Raw genomic sequence first — 13,807 nt, 5'->3', positions numbered from 1 at the left:
TGTGTAAAAACAAAATGTACGAGCTGTGAAAACTGTTTCTGGTAGAATGAAGAGTAGACTGATATATTAAATATTCCTTTATTGGGTGAGAAAATCAGACCATGTCATAACTGCTTTAAGTCATACAGAATAGATATCAGAGCCTTAAACAGGCTGACTTCTGCTAAATGGGTCAAACTGGGCAGAAAGTAGACAAACACATAACATCCTTATAGAATATGATGTAACACTATAGATCAACTTACCTCAGAATATGTAAAGCATATAAACAATTACAACAATATGATGCAACAAACACAGCAGTACTACTAATCCAAAATACTCAAAGCTTCATAGAACTGAAACAAACATTTATTTTTAGGTCCATTCTGCTGCTGATACATACTTTAGGTTTCTGAATATTAAACTTGTTTCTGCCTTTAATAGTGTTTATTTTGAAGGCCCTGAGTACTTTCTCCCACACTGAAAACACTGGAATGATAAAATTATTTGAACATTACCTAATAAGACTGATTCAGGACAGACAATTAGTTATTTTAAACTTTTCTAGCAGTCCTTCACAAACAGGGAACCATGGGTGCAGGGGAGGCCTCCCCCCCTCTATCCCCTTCTGGCTGCCTGTGCCTCAATTTTATCCCACAACTTAGACATTCACATTACTCACACTCTCATAACACATACATAAAGGATCTTGGGGGTGGGCACGCTACACGGAATACAAAAGACCATCAGGGTGTACACCTCACCCCTGGCGTTGTTGCCCACCTCTCAATTTTAAAGACATGTAGACACTGAGGGCTATCAGGAGGGGCTATGCGCTTACCTGCTGCTCTCTGGCAGGTAGCTCCATGCCCTCCTGGGTAGGGATGGGTATCGTTTAGGTTTTATCCGATACCGGTGCCAAACCGGTACTTTTGAAATGGTGCCGGTGCTTAAACGGTGCTCAAACCGGTGCTTAAAGAACGGAGAACACAAAATTGGTCCAAAAACCTCTCATGTTCAGCTGGTTTTTTGTAAAAAGATTACAATGTTAGCCTTTTCTGCAGCTATGGGGCATATATGGTATCACTCTTGGCTGGAAGCAGTGCTTAAACAATGGAAAAAACACAAACTTTGTCCAAAAACCTCTCGTGTTTAACTGTTTTCCACTTTTTCTTTGGTCATTTTAGCCTTTTTGGCAAGGGTGAAGGGAGTATCTGCCGCATGTAACTACGACGGTGTTTGCTAGTTCACCTTACATGCATTAATGTGATAACTTGGTTAGCCTACTCAACGTAAATTACACACAAACAACATTAAGCTACTCATGCAGAGAAGAACGGCTGCTGCTGCCATCATCATCCGTCATCATTCCTGCTACACTGGCAGGGCTAGGGGCCACGACTCTACTCTTCGGGTTCTTGGGGGATGATGTGCCAACATGGCACCGGATACCGGTACCCATCCCTACTCCTGGGTTTTAAAGGCACCTTAGAACACACCTTAGAACACACCTGCATCAACACCACATATGAGCGGGCAGAGGGAGGTTTGGAGTCTTCACACACCCCTGTCCTCTGCGGCCTGCTGGAGCAGGGGGGCTAGGAGTAGGAGTTGGCCGTCCGACTGGGGTTTGGAATGTGGGGCCTCCCTGCTGCGGCGGAGTCGGAGCGGTCTGTTTCTCCCCACCCCAGGGAAAAGGGTAACACCACCTGGGTCTGGGTGCGGTTTCCCCCTCCAGGGGCAGGGGTACCTAGACCCGGGGCTTAGAGTATGCTTCGGGAGTGTGATTGTGTGTACAGCATCTCTTTATGTCTGTCTCCACGTTGGGTGAGTGTTGAGTAATTGCATATGAGAGCATGAGGGTGGGAATGGATGTTTGTATCTGTGTGTGCCTGTTTGTCTGTGTCCATATGTCAGGTCGGGTATCAGACGCCACCTCTCTGGGGACATCTCGGGCCCTCCATGGTATGGAGGCCTATCTCCCCCACCACTTCCCCTGCCAGTGGCAGACGCCCTCAGACATCGGTGCATTGGTGGTTCTTTGTGTCCGGGGATGGGCGTCCAGGTACACACTCCTTGGTGGCTGCTTGTCAGGGCCTGGAGCCTGGGGCTCACTCGGGCCACTTCGGGGGTGGGGTGACCTCGGCCTCTCGGCCTTGGGCTCGGTCACTCTGGCACAGCTGGCTGCTGGCGGAGCTCACGGGCACGTCACTGCAACCCCCCCTGGCTTTTGCTCCGCGGCTGCTGAGTGTCCCCTCATCTGGGACTCTCCTCAGCTCTGCCCCTCTGTTGGTCTTCCTTGGTCTCTTGTATTCTGAGGGCCTCTGGATGTCTGGAGTTTTGATCTCCTCCATACCTGCTTCATGCCCTGGTGGACGGGACTATGGCTCCCCACACCCTCTAGCAGATCATTACATTAAGGAACCTTTTAAAAACAAGCGCATTCATGCTCACAGGTGTACACATGGGTGCTCACACACACAAACGACACCCTTTTTGGCTCCTACCTCAAAGCACACTGTGCGCTGTCGATCTTGCATGCTGCACAATAATGTTTAATATTTAGTATTTACTTTTTTCTTTTTCAACAGGTGATCCAGGTGATTGATATATGTATTTTTTTTATATTTTTGTCTGCTTATTTTGTTGTTTTTTTTCCCTTTATCCCCGTCCCTCTTCTCTGCTGTTTTTCTTTCCCTCTTTCTTTCTCCCTCTTCTTTTCCTCATTCAAGTCTGTCCCGTATCTAACAAGTGAAAATAAAAAAAATAAAAAAACAATAAAAGGTGAATCAAATAGATCATTACGGCAAGGCTGGGGTGGTCCATTTGGTAAAGTAAATCCGTTAGGCATATTTCTTCGCCTTTAGACAATAATACTAATGGCAAAAGAACCAAATGGGACAGGCAAAAAAATAAAAAATAATAAATAAATAAAATGAATCCAGGAACTTTATTGGTGTTCCTGAGAAACAAATGTAAAAGGAGGTTTAGTTCAGTTTAGCTAATTGGTGTGTGTTTTCTGGCTTCATGGATAAATTAAGTTGGGTGTCAGCTGCATCGCTGTGAAAATGCTGGGTGCTGGGTGGGTTCTTTTACATTTTGAGAGAAGCTGATTGAATCTAATAACAGATTAACCCTTTAAAGCCGGTCGGAGCGGACACCCTACGTTTTGCGTAACTTTTTAAAAATCCCGGTAGCACTGCAACCACGTAAGCTAGCACAATAATTTTTTTTGCATATGAAACCGGAGGAGCTGTACTTACATCTTATGCCATCAGCTTGTCCTAGGTCACAGTTTCCTTCTGTTGGGTCTAAATCAGACCCCGCTGATCCCAGAACTTATTCCCATGAAAGAAAGACAAGGCAACAGCGATCGATCTTTTTACTTGCAAGGGAGGCCCGTCGGTATCTTAGTTCATCACAAAATGACCTCTTCGACTGCCCCCTCTCGCTCCCTTTTATTGGCAACGTTCACACAATAAACAATAGTTTACAACACGTACCTTCCCCACGTAACCCCCCTTGGTTACAAAGACAAGGCACTGTGTGTGTGTTATGTGAGAATGTGTGTGTGTGTGTGTGTGTGTGTGTGTGTGTGTGTGTGTGTGTGTGTTAGACCTCCTGCTGACCAAAGGGTCGTAAACGCAGGAAGCTTACATCAAAAGCACAAGGATGATAAAAGACTACAGCCCTACAGCCCCCCACCTAGAACCTCGAGAATCTGGGGAGGGGAGGACAGAAAGAATTCCTTTCACAGAATTAAAACAATGTACAAATGGCAAACATAAAAATGACAATATTTAACAATTCACCCTGACATAACCCTCCTGTTTGTCATTTTATGCCTCAAATTATTCCTATGTAGTACATTCTAGCCATGCACCTCATGCTTGACATTTTCAGCACAGGCGTCATTTTATACACAGGCTTCTGTCATGTAATTCATTATGTATTTCTGCAAGTAGGTGAGTGGCCTGTCTGCTGATGTTGTACTGCCAAAATGTTAACACCATGTTTACTAAAGCTGCCTCTTTTGCGATGTTATCTGCAAAAACTTTCCCTAATGCAACTGGATCTTTCCCTCACATGTGTGCTGCACATTTACAAACGGCAATTCCACTGGTTAATAACACTGTCTCCAGCAGATTTTGCAAGAGGTTGGTGTGTTCTACAGGTTTCCCTGTAGAGGTTGTCACACCTCGTCTCACTCACTGCACTACAAGGAAATGTAATGTAGCAAATGCACACTGGCTATCAGGGTATATTGTCTCTCTGCAGCTTTACACGTTTCCGTTAAAGCTAGCATCTCTGCTGCTCAAGCAAATATGAAACATGTTAGTTGTCCTGCACAGATAACTTTCTCACTGTCTACTACAGTAAAACGTGTTCTAGTCTGTCCCTCGACTTACACTTCTTCTCCACGTGCTCTCTACACTCATGAGAAGTGCCCTCTTCTTTCGTTGGCAAAAAGGGTTTGACAAATTCAGAATTGTGCACCACTTTATGGTTCTGTATGGTTGTGAGAGTAACAGTAACATTAAAGACAAGTGTCTTGTAGGTGACAGAAATGTAAGTTTAGTCTGCAGTAGTAGACATCTACCTCGTGTGGAACTAACAATGTCAAAAGGTGAAATAAACTATTTCCTGAAACATTGTACAGCTTAAGCTGCTGCACATACTGATCTCACGCATGGAGGTAAAGCACAAGCAACTAGAACTAATCTTTTAGGATAGTAAGTTACTGGCTTCACTTGTGGAACAAGTGCTGTTAGTTATTTCACAGTCACCTGGCATTTGTGCTGTTCACAGAACCACAAGTCCATCGCTGGACCTCCTCTGCACTGTCACTCTTTGGAGCTTGGCACGCTCCCTCAGGTTCTCATGTTCCAACGCTCCTGGAAGCCCAGTAGCACAGCTCTCTGCGCGATGCTGCTGTGCTGGAGGTGATCTCTGATCCTCCTGAAGACTCTCTCCAGGCCTCAGCTTCCATTTTGTGGGCGATCCTCTCAGCCACTCCTTCTCGTTATGGCACCTCACGACATCTACAAATTAAAAAATGACACTCCTCTCGCCACACGGCTTTTGCCATGTGTCAACTCCCAATGAGACATGTACAAGAATGTTGCACAGTCTCCCTAAAACTATCTCCAGGGTTTGTCCCTTGGAGCAGCTTCACTCCAAGCTGTAACCCTGTGTAAAAAACATTAGTCAGCAATTAACTGTTTTGCTTGTTTAACTCCCAGCTTCAACCTGTATCCTAGAAGACAAAGTCTTAAAGTTAAAACAACCTCACATTTGCAACCAACTGCAGCTCGTAAGTGTAATAAAGTATTCAGCATCACAGAGACAAGTATCATTGCAGGTTTATTCTGAACTCATTAAACTCCTACTTTTTCCCATAATTTGTTCCAAATCATTGAACATCTCATTGTCATTCCACATTGTAATCAGCGACTTCCCTTAAGTTTGTCACTCACCATGAGCCCAAATAGTGGTCAGATAATGGGCCTCATGTAACTATTCTGTAACCACTGCACATCTGTTCAATTGTCACTTGTCTGTCTGCTGAATCCTTTAGCACTCTTAAGGAAAAACAAACATTAGCCAAACACACGGTTCATCCTGGTCAGATGTCGGCCATCCAGATTCCAGAGGAGCTGTGAAAAGTCGTAAAGTTAACACTCACTGTGGAAAAGTAACAATGGTCTCATCACAGTATGTCTCAAACTGTATTATTTCTCCCCTGTAATTTCCACATTTTCTCCAACATTCTCTCAACAACACAGTGTAATTCCATCATCAACATATAGCCAGTTTCCTTCACACAAAATCTCAGTAATCCTGTGGTAGAAAAACATCATTAAGTTGTGTCCTGCTATAAATCACATGATCAAATCACATGATTAACCATCTGCTGTAAAAAGAAATGTAAATGTTAGCGCTGCGCAGGTGTATACACTCTTTCTCACAGTAATCTCTGTGAGCAACATAAGGTAGTGAATAACACTCCCATGGTAAATTCACAGACACAGAAAATTTTAAACTAAAAAGGTTAAATTTGCAGAGTTCACATAGTCATGTGACCCAAGTTTCCTCCTGTGGTCTCCTTCTGTTCCTGCAACAGAGACACACACAGAGATACATCCACACCTTTGTCAGGTGGGGGTTAACTTCACACAATGGTGTTAGGTCAGTCAGTCTTGTCAGCTTCCCCATTTATTTTAAAATTCTCACTCAGTGATTCTTTGCAGATTGTGGAAATCACATATCGTCGCATTCGTTTCCACACTCAGCAAATTGACGTCATTTCAAAAAGAAAAATAATTTAGACTGGATTTCCTCGTTGAATCCTTTTGGACAGGAACTTGTTTCCTAATTGTCCCAAATAAGTGGCTTTCTCCTGAGCCCATTTTAAGTTTGGAGAAGCTCACTTTGCAACAGTTTTCTCGACGACGCTTCGGTTCTAATTGTGCAGATCTGCTTAAACAGAGATCATCAAACAAAACTTCAGTGCACCATGAAAGTAACAAAATAAAAGGAAATAAAGGAAAGGAAAGGAAAGAAAAGGCCTTGTTTAAGTCATGACACGTGTTCTTCATGCCAGGGGGATAAATCGTAACAACCCAATTGGCAGGCTCAGCTTAGTAATATAAGACAAATCAACAGCCAGTTTAATCTCAAACATTCATCCAATCAGCCATACACACAACATACAGCATAACCCTGTTGTCTTAGCACATAAGTTTCTTCTCATGTAACTAAATGTGTGCCATGTTAAAACTTCTTCAAACACCAGAAACTCACAATCAGCTCACTCATTTAAAACCTCTCATCAGCATTCTGTTTTCTCCTCTATGATGTAACCATCTGTCCTCCTATAATATTCAGTCCACTAGTCTATGTATCACTTTCATCTTACTAGTGACTTGGACAAGATGACAAACAGAATCTCATGCTTAAGGTGCTGTCTAGTCTTCATGAGTATCATTTATTGTGTATATGTATGTAGGGTTAGTATAGTTAATGCATTTTCTGTATGTTTTCGTGTTCCTCTCTCATCACACTTTCATTAATCTCATCACTTCTTAAAACATCACACATCTCTCTCTGTTTTTTTTAATTTATTTTTTATTTTTTTTAAACTGTACTTTTCTCCGAACAGAAAATAGAATTACAGCTGTTTCAGACTGAGAAACACCAAACACTCTTCATGTTGTCATTCATCCACACAACTATTTTATTTCTTTTTGTCCACTGGGCAGGTGATCTGCAGTATCATGTCTGCCCCAGCTGGATACCTTTTCACACACACCGTGACGTCAAACACTCACTTCTGCTTAGATCACAATTATACTTCATTAATTTCGACAACGAGATCTGCATCTCCATAGGGCAGGGTGTTATCACCTGGCCCTTTACCTGTGTATTGTGTCAGGGATGGATATGTGGTTGTAACGTTTGTGTTCACTAACTTTACTTTCTGTTTCCTGCCCTGCCTAGTCTGTCTTAGACTCGATGCTGCTCCTAATGCCTCTCCATACTCAGCCTTTAATTTCTCCTCCTCTGCCTCTGCTCTCTCACACTCTTCTCTGACTTTTCTTTCTGCTAACATTCTTGCTTCTCTTCTCTTTTGAGCCTGCTCCAGCCACAACTTAGCAACTGCTAACTGCAATTCTTTCCTCTGCTTCACTTTCCCTGTTTTACCTGCTACACTTACAGCTATTCTTTCAAGCATTTTACTCTTAACTTCCACTAATGTCCCTTCAAATCCATATTTTTCACGTCAACAACCTACATACTTCGTGCTGCCCGGTAAAAAATTCTCCATAAATTCTACATCCCCTTCTAAGGCAGACTTACACATTTTATTCCCCATTATGACAATTCTTTCAAGTTTGCGGCAGGTAACACCTTACCTTAAAAATCCAGGCTATGTGTACACTACAGGTCACAGAATTAGTTAACACCGCTTTAGGTTTCCTTCTGTGTTGCTGCATACACCTACTGGCAATCACACACGCATACGTTCATTCACACTTTTTAAGGCCTATAATCTTAAACTCTCTATACCGCGGCGAGCTCTTTCCTCCTTGTATATTGGTGGAGAAACCATACACTCAGCGCACTTATCTGCGGAGTCCCTTTTATTTTATAGAGCTCTTTCCTCCTTTCGGCGGAGAAACCGTACCCTCCTTAAATAAATCAAAAAGATTAAAACAAAAACAAAAACACTGGCGGAGAAACCAGGCAGCTTGCGTCTACACGCACAGCTCTCATGGACCTGCGTCTGAAACGCACAGTCCAACGCACTCCCGTGCCCGCGTGAAACCGCGCAGCTACGGAGCCGTTTATTTCTTTAATAGCCTGCGACCTTCTCGCACGGCTGGCGCACTCACGTACCGGTCACGTAGCCGCTCTCTATTGTTTTAGGTTCGCGTGAAACCGCGCAACCAGCGCTCCCCTGGACTCGCGTGAAACCCGCGCAGTCTCAGTGACGCATTCCTATCTAAAATTCCACATTCATTCACACGGTTACAGAGACGCTCTCTGTTTGCTTACTGTTGTGTTGCGTTTCGTTCACAGGAGAGTCCAGGATCCCGTCAGTCGCCGTCCACGAGGGGAGTTAAAACGCTATCTCGCCGGCCTGGTCGCGACTTTTAACACTTCAGGCTTTATCAGGCGTCCTACGGCCTGGCTGTCGACAGTCTGTGGCGTGTCCTCTCTCTCCTCAGTGTACGGCAAAAATTCTTGGGCTCCGGCTCCGAAGGACCAAATAATGTTGGGTCTAAATCAGACCCCGCTGATCCCAGAACTTATTCCCATGAAAGAAAGACAAGGCAACAGCGATCGATCTTTTTACTTGCAAGGGAGGCCCGTCGGTATCTTAGTTCATCACAAAATGACCTCTTCGACTGCCCCCTCTCGCTCCCTTTTATTGGCAACGTTCACACAATAAACAATAGTTTACAACACGTACCTTCCCCACGTAACCCCCCTTGGTTACAAAGACAAGGCACTGTGTGTGTGTTATGTGAGAATGTGTGTGTGTGTGTGTGTGTTTGTTAGACCTCCTGCTGACCAAAGGGTCGTAAACGCAGGAAGCTTACATCAAAAGCACAAGGATGATAAAAGACTACAGCCCTACAGCCCCCCACCTAGAACCTCGAGAATCTGGGGAGGGGAGGACAGAAAGAATTCCTTTCACAGAATTAAAACAATGTACAAATGGCAAACATAAAAATGACAATATTTAACAATTCACCCTGACACCTTCCACATATAGCTTTGCAAAAACTGCATAAAAAGCACTTGCAGTAACAAAAACATAATATTCCAGAAACACCCTTTGCCGATCCGATCAGCTGTTTGTAACACTTCCTACGTCCATCAGCGCGAACTATCGCATGTCCGGCATGACCTGCCCAAAACCGGAAGTAACGTAATTTTGCGGAAATGTAGTTTTTTACCATTAGGGCCTCATGAGCCTATACTTGTGTTTTTAAAAGTTATGTTGGACTTTATGGCTTTCTGTGTCCTCATCAGCTTCAGTGTCGCCTGCAGCAGCCTCCTCATCAGCTTCAGCGTCGCCTGCAGCAGCCTCCTCATCAGCTTCAGCGTCGCCTGCAGCAGCCTCCTCATCTGCTTCAGCGTTGCCTGCAGCAGCCTCCTCATCTGCATCAGCTTTGCCTGGTCCAGCCTCTGCATCAGCTTCGCCTGGTCCAGCTTCTGCATCAGCTTTGCCTGGTCCAGCCTCTGCATTAGCTTCTCCTGGTCAAGCCTCTGCATCAGCTTCTGCCTCTGCCTCGTCTGGCCCAGCCTCTGCATCAGCTTCTGCTTCTGCCTCTGCCTGTCTGGTCCAGCCCCCGCATCAGCCTCACCTGCATCGGCTTCAGCTTCGCCTGGTGCAGCCTCTGCTTCAGCTTCTGCCTCTGCCTCATCTAGCCCAGCCTCTGCCTCGCCTGGTGCTGCGAGGGCCACACCGTTCTCAGGTCCCCAACTGCCACCTCAGCATCGGCGGCCACTTTCCAGGCCTTTGGTCGGACATCATCACCGTCGAGGGCGGCCCCCTGAACGAGGCCGTCGCTGCCACTGCCTTTGGCATGGCCGGCCTCCGGACCTGCTCTGTCACCACTGCCACTGCCTTCTGCGTGGCCAGCCTCCGGACCTGTTCTGTCACCGCCGCCACTGCCTTCCCCGGATTTGTTCCACCGGCGCCGCTACCGTTGCCGTCCGCACGGTCAGCCCCCAGAACTGTTTGCCCGTCGCCGCTGTTGCCGTCCGCATGGTCGGTCCCCAGAACTGTTTCACCGTCGCCGCCGCTGCCGTCCACACGGTCGGCCCCCTGAACTTTCTCGTGGATTCGTGATGGATCTGGTTCTGTGTTGAACTGTTTTCTTGTTTATGAACTCTGGACACATGCTCCTTGTTTTCTTTTTTGTTTGTTTTGTTTTGATGACTCCCTCAGTGTATTTAAGCCCAGTGTGTCCTTGTGTCAGTGTCGCGTGGTTAACCCTTTAAAACCGGTAGGAGCGGGCATGCTCTGTTTTGCGTAACTATTTTTAAATCCCGGTAGCTCTGCAACCACGTGAGCTAGCGCAATATTTTTTTTTGCATATGAAACTTGAGGAGTAGTACTTACATCTTATGCCATCAGCTTGTCCTAAGTCACAGTTTCCTTCCACATATAGCTTTGCAAAAACTGCATAAAAAGCGCTTGCAGCAACAAAAACATAATATTCCAGAAACAGGCTTTGCCGATCCGATCAGCTGTTTGTAACACTTCCTACATTGGATTAGACGGCAGCGCGAACTATCGCATGTCCGCCATGACCTGCCCGAAACCGGAAGTGACGTCATTTTCGCGGAAATGTAGTTTTTTACGGTCCGGGCCTCAATGAGCCTATACTGGTGTTTTTAAAAGTTTAAGACTTTATGATTTTCTGTATCGTTTCTGGGATGCTTAGGACTCATATTGCACTGCTGGAAATACTTTATTTTGATGCATATGCTGCTTTTTTGCAAATTTGCACTATAATATTTATTTTCGTTTTTCCTGCAGTGTATAAAAATTGGTGTATTTCAAAAATAAAACTATGAAGGCACTCAAAATAAATTTCCTGTGGTGGGAAACTATTTTGTGCAACTTTTTTGTATTTACAGTTTTGAGGGATAAGCCTCTTAAATTTCTCTAACTAGAAATATATGTTAAAAAAACAAAAACAATTTTCAATTTCTTTGTAGTTTATTGCACTTTTTTGCAATTTATGTAATCACTATGCACTTAATTCCTACATATTATTAAAATCTAGGCTGTAATGGTTGTATTGATGTATAGCAGTGGTTCCCAAACTTTTTTTGCTGGGCCCCCCTTGTTTTACAAGAAAAATGTTCGCGCCCCCCCTCGCGCGCGCGCGCACGCACGCAAGAACACATCCTCCAACCACACACACCCATATTTTGGTCCATTGCGGTTTATTTCACACCTCAAACATTTAGTAAACCATTAAGCAAATACAAGTAATCTGCAATAAATTACAGGTAGTAAGAAAATTAACTAATAAAGTCTTTTACACTACGTCCACACCTACACGGGTATTTTTGAAAACGCAGCTGTTTCGTCCACATGTAAACGGCGTTTCGAATCACCGAGAATGGAGATTTTTTAAAACTCCTATTTTGCGTTTACGTGTGGACGAGGAATACAGAGTTCGTCATGCAACGTCAAAGGTATGTGCCTTTTTTCACGTCACGCTGTGCGCCACGTTATTGTTTACATGAGATGACAAAAACATAAACAACTGTTGGATGCTGTTTGTCCGTGATTTGAACCGGGGGAACAAATTGTGGCAGGATCAGCCTGATATTATTTGTATCCCACTGTAACTTTACTATATAAAGAGCTAGCATCTCCAAAATGTCAGGAGTAGTTAGTCATTACAACAAGTGTTTGTGAACTACAAATCAAGAATGTGGGATACTGTTTGTCCGTGATTTAAACAGCCCAGCGCTGCTCCCGACGAAGGGAAAACCAATCCTGCAGGGAGACCTACCTCGGCACTTGTGCAGGTAAAACCAAAGGGAAGATATGCGCCACCATATTTTCTAGTCTTTTGCTTAGAATGAAGTTGGTTTGGAAACATATTCAGCTATGCTTCATCTCCTGCTTTGCGTTTGTGTGGGCGCCCCATGCTAGCAGTGTCCAAGCGTTGTTTTTTTTTGTTTTTTTCCCCTTTTCATGCCGCGCCCCCCCTGCAATGGCTCTGCGCCCCCCCTAGGGGGCGGGCCCCACACTTTGGGAACGTCTGATGTATAGCAACTTGAAATGCTCCCAAAAATGGCACTACAGCATGTAAAAATATAATATAAGCTCTGGCGGACTTGGTTCTATGGTAGGTCTTAAAGGGTTAATGTCTACTCACCCTCAGTCTATGCTCTGTGTTTTGGTCCTTGATTATCTGCCTGTTAGTTTATATTTTCCCAGTATAGTTTGTCCCCTGTTCAATCTGCAACCTGCAAATAAAGCTGTTTACTTTGAGTTCAACTTCGCCTCACTGAATCCTGCATTTTGGGTCCTTCTGTCATATGATTTACTTCCAAAATGGCGCCGCGGATGGCAGCCTCGGTACTGCGCTCTCTCGCACTTTTCTTATTTCTGTTTATTTTCTGTGCTTTTGATCACTCAGACCACATCACTTTCTCCAGAGATCAACTGCTAAACATCAGGCAGTCATCTCACTTTAGTTCTTATCCATTTTTCACAAACCCGGAAAGTTTTTTGGATATTTTAGTTGGAGGCGCAGCAGCTCTCTGTGGCTCCTGGAGAAGACGTAGACGGGGGAGTCGTGCTGGTGCGCTGATGAAACTACGTCAGCGAGGATTCCGCACGGCACTGTCCTCCATTCACCTCGCAAATCTCCGCTCTCTTCCAAACAAAGTCGACGAATTACTGCTCTTAAACCGGACTAACAAGGACTTTGCACACTCTGCTGCCCTCTGCTTTACTGAAACCTGGCTCAGTGAGCGAGTCCCAGACGCTGTCTTAAATCTGCCGGGCTTCCAACTTAACCGGGCGGACCGCGAAACAGAGCTCTCAGGGAAAACAAAGGGTGGTGGAGTCTGCTACTACATTAATGAAGGTTGGTGTACTGATGTCACAGTGTTACAGAAACACTGCAGCTCACACTTGGAAAGTTTTTTCATCAATTGTAAACTGTTTTATTCACCGCGGGAGTTTTCTTCCTTCATGCTGGTTGGAGTTTACATCCCTCCACAGGCCAATGCAAACAACTCACTGTGCGAGCTGGCTGACCAGATTACTACCCTGGAGAGGAAATTCCCGGATTCCTTTACAATTATTCTTGGGGATTGTAACAGAGCAAACCTAAACCACGAACTCCCTAAATACAGACAGCATATAGACTGCCCCACCAGGGACAACATCATACTGGATCACTGCTACACTACTCTAAAAGATGCCTATTGCTCTGTGCCCTGGGCAGCTTTGGGACATTCTGATCACTGCATGGTCCATCTTATTCCAGTTTATAGGCAAAAACTCAAACGTGCGAAGCCTGTAGTCAAAACTGTGAAGAAGTGGACTAACGCAGCAAAGCAGGAACTGCAGGACTGTTTTGACTCCACTGATTGGACTGTTTTTGAAGCTGCATCTGAGAACCTAGATGAGCTCACGGACACTGTGACATCATACATCAGTTTTTGTGAAGACGTGTGTGTGCCAACAAAGACCTTTTGCACATACAACAACAATAAACCATGGTTCACTCCTAAACTCCAACATCTTCGTAAGGCCAAGGAGGACGCCTAC

General features: G+C 44.7%; 1 long non-coding RNA gene across 1 annotated transcript in view; it reads left to right on the top strand.

The window, feature by feature from the left end:
* Nucleotides 1-11,771: 11,771 nt before the first annotated feature.
* LOC146522036 (uncharacterized) overlaps nt 11,772-13,807 on the top strand; it is a 196,608-nt gene continuing 194,572 nt past the window's right edge. Inside the window, exon 1 of the long non-coding RNA XR_014872246.1 lies at nt 11,772-12,391. This is a non-coding gene — a long non-coding RNA (uncharacterized LOC146522036). The remainder of the gene's footprint in view (nt 12,392-13,807) is intronic.

Source organism: Neolamprologus multifasciatus, chromosome 3, assembly GCF_963576455.1.
Source record: "Neolamprologus multifasciatus chromosome 3, fNeoMul1.2, whole genome shotgun sequence".
NCBI classification, from domain to species: domain Eukaryota; kingdom Metazoa; phylum Chordata; class Actinopteri; order Cichliformes; family Cichlidae; genus Neolamprologus; species Neolamprologus multifasciatus.
This window is presented reverse-complemented; position numbering and strand designations above follow the sequence as displayed.